This window comes from Toxotes jaculatrix, chromosome 1, assembly GCF_017976425.1.
Source record: "Toxotes jaculatrix isolate fToxJac2 chromosome 1, fToxJac2.pri, whole genome shotgun sequence".
NCBI lineage: Eukaryota > Metazoa > Chordata > Actinopteri > Toxotidae > Toxotes > Toxotes jaculatrix.
In genome coordinates this window covers 32,711,770-32,722,252 of record NC_054394.1, presented here as the reverse complement: position 1 = coordinate 32,722,252, position 10,483 = coordinate 32,711,770, and positions in this window count along the sequence as shown.

Here is a 10,483-nt window from a genome sequence, read left to right as displayed (position 1 = left end):
ACAGAAGTAATGACAGGAGCACCGTGAGTTTAAGGATTCAGAGGTAATCACAGGAAACAGAGATAAACTGAGAGGACTCTGCGTAGACAAAGTGCTTTACAGGCTCTCCTCTTGTTCATGTTGCTTTGTAAAGCTGTGTGCTCCTGAAATCGGGTTTAGCTCTGACTCTCTGCCATGTGATGTGATCAAAAAGTCTTTAACAGCTTTCAGAAATCCAGAGGACAAAGGCTGCAGAGACACATGATCTCAGTTTGGGACGTTATCAGTGTTTAGCAGAAGTGGCACCACAGTCAGTGCTGTGCTGCGCCGGCCGCCACCCGACGCTGCTGCTACGTTTAATAAGAACCTCTGGGTGATACCAAGGAAGCTTCAATCACTCACAAGTCACATGATCATAAGACAGTGCAGCATCACAGGATGCTGTGCTGTTCATGTGCTTCATCTGACGCCTGCAGCTCAGAGTCAGGCAGTCAGGGTACAGTGGCCTGGAAGCTTCAATTCAGGGAGCAAATGTGATAAAACTGCTGCTTTTCTGCAGAGTTGATTGAATGTGGCGTCGTATCATGATGAGCTGATGCTGAATTTATTAGAATTCATTGGAACCATATTTCATCTCAGTCCATCCGGCAACTTTCCTCAGAGTCAGTCACATGGAAAGACTACATGTCCTCGCAGGAACCTTTCAGTTCAACAGACGAACAGATGCATTTCTTTGTTCTGTGCTGAGGCAGACGCTCAGAGGGTTCTTCCTCTGTGTCCTTCAACACAGAACAAGAAGGTTTCCACACTTTCAGTCGGAACAGAAACACCATTACATCATGACAGGTTGTACAGTGAGGACATGGACGGGACAGACAGAAAACAACATGGTGGGGAGTGTCGGGGTCATGTGACCACCTCCAGAGCGTGAGGACAAAGCAGTGGGACCTGCTGTCCGTGCAGGACCTCTGGTCTGGTCGACTTAGCAGCACACAGTGAACAATGGAGCTGCAGATTGAGGTCAGTGTGTCACGGGTTTCCTCTGCAGAGCTCAGGTCAGGCCACACCAGCTTGTTACCATGGAAACCAGTGGACTGTATGGGAAAAACTCAGACCTGTGGGGTTTCTTAGAGCAGGAACACCAAGGAGACAGGCCGAGACAGAGACCCTTACACAGGATTGTTGTGCAGCAGTGTGTCAATGTGTGAGGTGACTGGCTGAACGTCACCGGGTCTCACACAGGAACCGTTTCACGTTCTGCTCCTAAACCTCAGGTTTGTTTGTACGATCGTGTACATGAGCTCTGATCACGGAGCGTGTGCAGGATGTTGGATGGATGCGTGTGCAGGATGTTGAATGGATGTGTGTGCGTGTGCAGGATGTTTCCTCGCTCGCCTGGCGGTGGATGCTTCGCCTCAGATTGCAGTCTGCACTGGTTGAGCTGATAAAGCCTCTGACTCAGGGATCAGGAGCACAGCTTGTGATAATGGATGATTTTTATTTTTATAACTAAATGTCGACAAGTACTTGAAGAAACGAGGCAACAATGAACACAGCACAGAGCTGAGTGTCATCACTGATTAAAGCCAGCCTGAGGTTAGACTGTGGACGGTGCAGCTGGATGAAGCCGTGGCACAGACCTGGTCCATGAGGGACCTCAACCTGGTCTCATCACAGTCACCGTTTCAAACTTTCAGTAAATCTTTCCTGTCAGCCTGTGTGTGAGAACGTCATGTGACTGAAGCATGAGATTTTTATTTAAGACTCATCGCAGACACACAACATCCACAGATACACAAACTACACAAACTGTATTTGAGCTGCAGACTCGCCTCCTTCTTCCTCTCTGTGTGGTGACATGTTCCTCTGACTCGTCCAACCTGTCACAGACAGAAACCACTGACCTCGTGGTGACACGTGTCCGTCCCTCTGCTCATCTTCACTGGGTTTGGGTTGGTTCAGTCACCTGACGCTTCGTTTGAGCTCAGATTCTCTGATTCACTGTGAATCATGAGGAGAATGTGTCTCACTGCCAAATTAATGTGGATTATTATAACTGATCAGTTTGGAAAGAACAGAACCTCCTGCAGCTCCTGATCCTTTTAAACTGAGGCAGAGTCCAGAGCAGTCACGTATCACATCACATATTAACTGGTTATAACTGACCTCGGTCAGAGGAAATGTCTGAAAGTCACACAGTGTTAAAGTACACGAACAATCTGTCTAATCAGTTACAGCCTCTGCGTTAGGGTTAGACCAAACACACACATCGTGGGCTCAGGATACTGATGCCGCCGGACTGACCTGAAATCAGCTCGGGGGCTTTCAGTTGTATTTGTTTCCACGAGTTAAACACAAATGATTTTTATGACCACAGAGACAAGAAGAGAGTTTGACCTATCAACAGAAAAGTCACATGTTCATACTGATGTAACGTCCATGGCGCTGACATCCCTCAGGCAGAACTGTGGGGGGTGAAAAGTGAAATCATTATTTAACCAGGAAATCCTGACATAGAAAACTCTGCTGCAGCGACACAAAGGTCACAGACACACAACGTCAAACTCTATAAAAAGATGTGAATCATTTTCAGTAGGTTTACAACTTTAACAGAGTTGTAACGTCCAAGAAAAGAAATCTGCAAATACAGAACAAACAAATCTGAAATGAATTTCCCTCCTGGAGCCGAGCTGATTCAAAGAGCTGCACACGATGGAAACGTGGAGAACATTTGGAAAACACATGGAGAATACATGGAGAACATGATGAAGGCTGACTGATGGTTCAGTCTCATCATGTGTGGGTCTGATCCTCACAGACCTGATGAGACCGTCTCACATGCAGGAACACAGGACATGAACCTGGAGAACCTGAAAATGTTCCAACATGTCAGAGCTCAGATGATTCGACTCGACAGGACGACACACGTGTATTTTCTGAGAGAAGCTTCGAGTTTGTCTGGTGGAGGTTTGTTTTTTTGTTTTCTGTATCAGAGGAAACTGCACCTGAACACATCAGCTGAACGAGGTGCCACCTGCCTACACATCTGCTCTGCATCTCCTCATGAGCTCAGCAGTGTTTGTCGGGTCAGAGACACACAGGTCTCTGCGTGTTGCCGGGCCAACGCACACACAACCATCATCATACGCACATTCACACACACAAGAAAATGATGTGCAAAACACTGAAGAAGAGACCTCTGTAACTTCACAACTGGGGGACGTAGTCAGGTCTTCACTGCTGAGAGACGGGGGACGCTGGACTGAACAAGCCTTTGAATGTCCTGTCCCATCCGAGGCTCGTTTACGGGCTGATGCTCGGCGGTGGAGATGGGACGAGGACATCCTGCCTTGTCTCTGGACGACAATGCGCTGAGAGCATCTCTGCTGGACTCCTGCTCGGATGTGAACACTCTGACCTGGTTTGAGCTGTTTTCTTCTGGGGGGTCGGGGGTGGGGTGTGTGTGTGTGTGTGTGTGTGGGGGATGTGTGTGTGTGTGTGTGGGGGGGGGGGGGGGGGGGGGGGGGGGGGTCGGAACAGACAGCACTGAGTCACAAAGCAAAGTCAACTTCCTGCTCCGGCTGAAGAATGCTCTCTTTGTGGAGGTGGAGGTGCTGCTTCAGGACCGGTCTGTTTAGACTCTCATTAGAGGATGGCGTGACACGAGGACACGACCCGATTCAGGCACTGTCAACACGCCGCATGTCCACAGTAAACAGGAACAGTAACAATACCACGCTGTGTGCGCTTCATTTAACAATTAGTGCTTCAGCAGTAAACAACATATTGTCTGTGCGAGCCTCGTTTTTCACATGTGAGCTCATGTTAAACTGTTTCTGGTTCAGATGAGACGGGAAGAAGACGAGGACGACGCTCGACATGTCGCCGTGCCAACAGGTCTCAGAGTTCAGTCTCAGCTTCAGACTTTTAAAGATCTTTGTACCAAGAAATTTAAAAAGTTCAACAGGAAGCTTTAAAATAAAAGTTTTCAGGCTGAAATGAAAACGTTGAGTTTTATCGTTCTCCAGATGATAGATGGATCGAGCAACACACGAAGCAGATCAGGGACCAAACCAACCAAAACTCAGAGACTCGTCCCAAGCATCAACATCGTTTACCTGCTCATGTATTTACAGGCCACTGTTTACAATCACCAGTGTACAAACAAACAGGACGTCCTGTTAAACCAGTCACATGGTCACAGGCTCTGGGTTTGAGACCATTTTGATTGTGGAAGCAATTTAAATAAAACTGAACTGAATTGAATTGATAACAAAACCTGCACCAAAGGTTCCCACGGCAACACTGCCAGCTGTGTGCAGGTGAGAAAGTAGGCGGGGTTTGAACATCCCTCAGATCTGAGGTCAGCACCATGAATGTCTTCAGGAGAGACTGAAGTGGTCTGGACCTCCTGTAGTCTGTGCTCAGAGTCCAGTTCAGCACAGATTTATCTGTTCCATCGCTGACCTGCTGCCTCCTTTCTGCTGAGGGACATCCAGAGGGACGTCCTCAGTCCTCAGTGCGGCAGCTATGTGTCTCAGAGTTTTGTTTCCTCTTCTCTGACCTGTTCCAGCAGCAGGTCGCTCACTAACCACATCACTTTTATTTTAATGCCCACACGTCACATCTACACCTCTGCCAGAAAACACATCCATCCCTCCATCCCTCCATCATCCATCCCTCCATCCCTCCATCCATCCATCCCTCCATCATCCCTCCATCCATCCATCCATCCCTCCCTCATCATCCCTCCATCCCTCCATCCCTCCATCATCCATCCATCCATCATCCCTCCATCCATCCATCCATCCCTCTCTCATCATCCCTCCATCCCTCCATCATCCATCCATCCATCATCCCTCCATCCATCCATCCATCCCTCTCTCATCATCCCTCCATCCATCCATCATCCATCATCCCTCCATCCATCCATCCATCCCTCTCTCATCATCCCTCCATCCATCCATCATCCATCCATCCATCCATCCATCCATCCATCCATCCTTCCATCCATCTGTCATGGATGCCAGAGAACAGCCTATAGAAACAGAGGTGTCTCTGTGGTCTGTAGCTGGAGTCTGAGCAGCTCCACTGACCAATCACAGCTCGCCCTCAGCCTGTAAACATGAGTCACAGGGACAAGCAGCTAATCTGTCAAGCTGCCAGGTGAGACTCTGCCAGGTGAAGGGATCAGGTTGTCAGGTAGAGATAGTGTTTTCTGTGTGTGTGTGTGTGTGTGTGTGTGTGTGTGTGTGTGTGTGTCATCAGCGAAACTCCTGTTGTTTATGCAGCTCATTCTAAAATAAGAGATGAAAGAGTCCAGAGACTGATGCAGACCGATCCAGTCTGATCCGGACCGATCCGGACCGATCCGGACCGATCCAGACAGATCCAGTCTGATCTGGACAGTGGCAGGAAAAGAATCACTCAAAGTTTTTATTTGTTTTTGTTTTTTTTTTTACACAGACTCAGGAAACAATTTTTGAATTAAAATCAGCTCCTCAGTCAGGAACAACCTACAGCCGATCACCACCGCCTGCTGAGGCATCAGGAAAAACTGCACCTGTGGAGCACCGGAGTTAACTGGTTCACCATGTCAGGTATGTTTCTCTTTCTCTGTCACAGTCGACTTTATCTGTAACAGAAACTCAAACAATTCGAATCGTGTATTTTTACCTTTGTAAATAAATTTCTCCTCAGTAGAGGCCTGAGCTGAACCGTCACATCAAACCAGGAAAGCCGTCTTTTTGTCTCAGTGTGAATTTGTTGGACGGGTCTTTGCCTCTTTGTGTTGTTCCTGACTTCAGCTTTGTGTCCTGTGCTCATTGTGTTAAGTGTAATTAAAAATAATGGCAGTTAGTCGTCTTTAATCTAAAGTGTAACCTGACGTGCTTCATTAATCTTCAGGACGACGCCTCCCTGCTCCTCCTCCCATTTCCCTCCACTTAACCCTCGTTAACTCCTTAACGAGGGTTAAGTGAGTGCTCGTTAGCACCATGTGAAAGGATCTTTCTGTTATGGTTTCCTCTGAGGGATCAGACCTGGGTCCCACTCTCTGACCCTGCTGTCTCTGGGCGGACAAATCAGAGACAGTAATGACGGAACCGAGGGTCTCGACTCGCGGACACGCAGACAGTAAACAGAGGAATCCTGCTGCCAGATTTCTCAGCAGTTAATCTGAGTGGTCACGGGCCTGCTGGCACCAGCTGAGCCTCAGAGCCTCTGATCCTGAATCCATTAGTGTCCATGACTGAGACACTAATACCTGTCCCAAACCACAATCCTGTTCTTGGACTGCCTGGTTATTTACTCTGCTCAGCCTCCTCGTGTGTTTCCATCCGGCTGTTTTTTGCCCGTCGTGGCTTCAAAGGTTGAGGATTTAATCTGCTCTCTTTACTTCAGACCTTCATTAACTACATGACACAATCATGAACCAGGACCGGGACCGGCTCTGTGCCACAGTGGTACCATCTTTTGACAGTGACGCCTGAATGCATCACATTTTCTCTGAGTCCAAACTCAGCAGCAAAGAATAAAAAAGCCAAAGTGATGATGCTCGGGACCAGCCAGACCTCACCTGTCTGTCAGACCCTTTCAGTGTCGGGGACAGGTTCAGAGACGGTGCTGTCCACGTGTTTGTTGCACGTGTTCTCGACCATTTGTGCACAGTTCAGATCAGCTGGTGGATTTTCAGTGTCCTGTGGGAACGGTGGGACTGGATGGACTTTGCAACTGATGAGCTGCTGTTAGACCGAGTCTCAGTCACTGTTCACTGAGAACAGCTCTATCATGGACTGACCAGCCGAGACCAGCCGAGACTGTCCTCTAATCTGAATGCTGGCCCTCTAACATCGTCCACTTCCTGTTTGTATCATGTTCTATATGCTGCATGTCCTTCTCCTCCTCTCCTCCATTCCCACCTGTCCCATCCTCTTCCTCTTCCTTCTTTCACCCAGGACACACACACACACACAGTCAGACAGTCAGACAGACAGACAGTCAGTCAGTCAGTCAGACAGACAGACAGTCAGACAGACAGTCAGACAGACAGACAGACAGACAGTCAGACAGACAGACAGTCAGACAGACAGACAGTCAGACAGTCAGACAGACAGCTCCAGCTCAGACAACCTGACCTGCTCAGACCTGAAGCTTCATCATCTCATCTCCTCCTCTAACACTCGCATCATCCCACTGGAAACCATCACCTCTGATCTGAACCATGACCACAGTCACATAACATCACAGCTCATGATCACAGGTGTTCAGCACCGTTGTTGTGCAGGAACCTGTGTGTTGGATAATCTGCAGTGAAACCAGAGTTCCCAAACACAGAGTGCTGGATTACAGGCACAACACGGCTCTTACATAAAGGCCGGCCTGCGTCCCAGCGTGTGTTGTTGTTTGGATGGAGGTGTAAATACTACTGCTCATTGTTACTATTCCAAACGTAATGTTCCTGATGGCGAGGCAGTAGGTGAGCCGATAAGCAGATTGGCAGTAGTAGCTGGTTTCAGCAAACGGAGGTGGAGTGTACCAAGATAGTAGACAGCTTTAGCGGGATTGAACAGGAGCTTTCCAAAAGACATTCTGGCCTAAAGCTCCGTGTTAAGAAGGGATAAACCCACTGTGGAAAACACCGGCCACCGCGTTACATTGCTGACATGCAGCGCCACGCTCGAGACAGGAAACGCAGCAAAGGTCAACACGCTGCATGTTTCGCTCCGCAGCTGCTCGACTCATCGGACGGGACTCAGATCTCTGGACCTCAGAAACAGTAGAAGCATCTGTCTGCATCGCCTGCAGCTCTGAAAACAGAAACCTGCTCAGACACCTGTAGGACGTCCTAGACAGATGTCCTGCTCCGCAGACACCTGCAGGACCTCCTGGACAGATGTCCTGCTCCGCAGACACCTGCAGGACGTCCTGGACAGACTCACCTCTCAGTCTGCTGCTGTTCTGATGCTGAGAATCAGCCTGGGAGCTGCTTCCTGCTGCTGGAGTCACAGGAGTGTTTGGCAGGGTTTGGGGTTCCATGTTGTTTCATACCTGCAGTGGTTACACGGTAGCAGAAAGGTGTGTTGTCCTTGGTGCTGTGCGTTCTGTGTTAGACAAACGTTAAATTTACGTTCCGCCTGTAGCCTCCTCCTTCCTGCCTTTGCTTGGTGCTTTATCTCCACCTGCACTCAGTGGAATGACACTGTTGGTAGGGCTGTGTTGTGTTGTGTTGTGTGTGTTGCGTCACCACTGTGTACGACAGCGAGCATGTGCATCCTCGTGTTTGTGCACGAGGCAAAGCGAAACTCAAAACCCTGATACATCTGCTGCGAACAGCTCTGAAACAACAATTCTGATGTGGAGGTGGAGAGCTGTAGTTCTGGGTCGCACTGGTTGTGTATATTTGTTACCTGTGTTGTGTTTGAGGACCTGACAGCCGTCTCTGTCCTGTCAGGCTCTGTGTCCAGGTTTTCAGACATCTGCCTCCAAACCCCCCCCCCCAATTGTAAGCTCTGGACTAAACACTCAATAACTGATTATCTGTGAGACTACAAACATCCCATAATACAACACTACAACACTCTCATTCACAGAGACAGTGTTGTATTACTCACCCCCCCCCCCTCCCGACGTCTGTCTTATGTTTAGGAGTTAATCAGGTCCAGAGTCTCCAGGTGAGGTATGGTGGTGGTGGTGCTTTGAAGGTTGGTGGAGGCTCTGGGAACCAGACTGTGGACACATGCACCCAGTTCAGGACGTGTGGACCTGAAACAGCTGCTTTTCAGAGCAGATGAACTGAAGAAGTATTCACATCCTTTTCTTCAATAAAGTACCAACACAGCAAAATAAAAACATTCTGTTACAAGTACAAACACTGCATGAAAATATGTTATTAGCTTTGGTCCCTCTGACTGATTCCATCAGCGTCAGCAGCATGTTCCTGCTGCAGCTGCTGTAGGCGGAGCCACAGGTTTATAAAGCAGGTCAATGTGAGGCGTCGCTCTGTGATTTATGGGGAAAGGAGGACGAAGAACTAAAGTTCTGGTTCTGATCTGTTTTCAGTGGTTGGACCTTTCCTTTGATCTTGATCATTAATTGAAATGAAACTGTGTCAGACGTTTGGAAGGAGAATCTGTGTGTGCTGGTGCTGTTCTCGTGTCAGATCTCCGAGACGAGGTTCTGACCTGAAACAGCGTCACTTTCCTGATCAGAACAAACCGCGTTCTCAGCTGATGCCGTGCTTCAGTCCTTGTGGGTCCGCGTAGACCAGAGACCCGCAGCAGTAAAATGGGACGTGACCCAATTAGACTAAGGAGAGTTTGGGCCCGACCCAGCTGGGGTCCCGGGATGGGTCTTAGTTCCTCAGAACTGAGCTGTAAAGACCTATAGCAGGAGTTAAGTCATGAGGTCTGTGGTCTGAGGAATCTGGACCCAGAAACTTTTCCTTCATGAAGTCTCTCTCTTAAGTCTTTTGTTGAGGCTGTTTCCACAGAGGTCCCAAATTTCCCCAAGGGACCTCCCAAAGGGATTAATAAAGTATATTCTATTCTATTCTAAGAGCAGGTCACCTTTGACCTTTCCCAGCCTCAGAGTATCAGTCAGGGTTCAGACAGTGCCAGGACTGTAGATGCAGTGTCAGTGGGGACACTCAGGGGACTGTCTTTTGAACACTTCTGTTGTGTGTAGAACTCTCTTGTGGACATTTGGACCTTTTCAGAGTCTTGTTTAGTTTGTAGTTCCTGTTTTATTTTGAAATCATGGCCCTTGTGGATCTTGTCTTGTTCTACTTCCTGTCTTTGTCTTATTTCCCGCCTTTGTGATTTTCTGCCCCGCCCTAATTGGTGTCACCTGTTTCCCATTACCTTGAGTGTATATATTGTCTGCGTCTCCCTTTGTTCTTTGTCAGTTCATTTTGTCTCTTGCTCTTGCCTCATGTCTTTCGCCTTGTCTCTTGTCCTCGTCATGGATTCCCTCATGTTCTGTGTTTGTTACTTTGTTTCCTGCTTGGTTTTCGCTCCTCATTCAGTCCTGTTTCCTCGCTGGAGTGATTTTACGTTTGCGTTTTGTATTTTCGTTTTTGTTTGTTTAGTTTTTCATGGATGATCCTTGTTTGAAACTCTGTAAGAATAAAAACTATTATTTTTCCTTGCGTCTGTGAGGTGGTGCGTTTGGGTCCTCGCTCAGGTTGTGACAGATTTTTCTGTCTCACTGTGGCTCGTCCTGCAGAGACGCGTCTCAAACAGCCCATTCAATGTACACAACAACAGAAGTGAACAAATCCAGTGAGAGATGATTCAGATGTTTGTGGAGTTTGTGCCTCAGTGTTTTGAAATGTTCTGCTGTCACAGCTCTGAACACGCCGCTGTTCTTTAAATGATTAGAATATATAACATGATATAAGTGATAATAATGAGTCAGGCTGTGAGCTTCCTGTTGCTGTGTTATCTGGAGGCCGTGAACAGAGATGAGCAGTGTGGAGACAAAAGACAAATAACTGGGCTGGTGT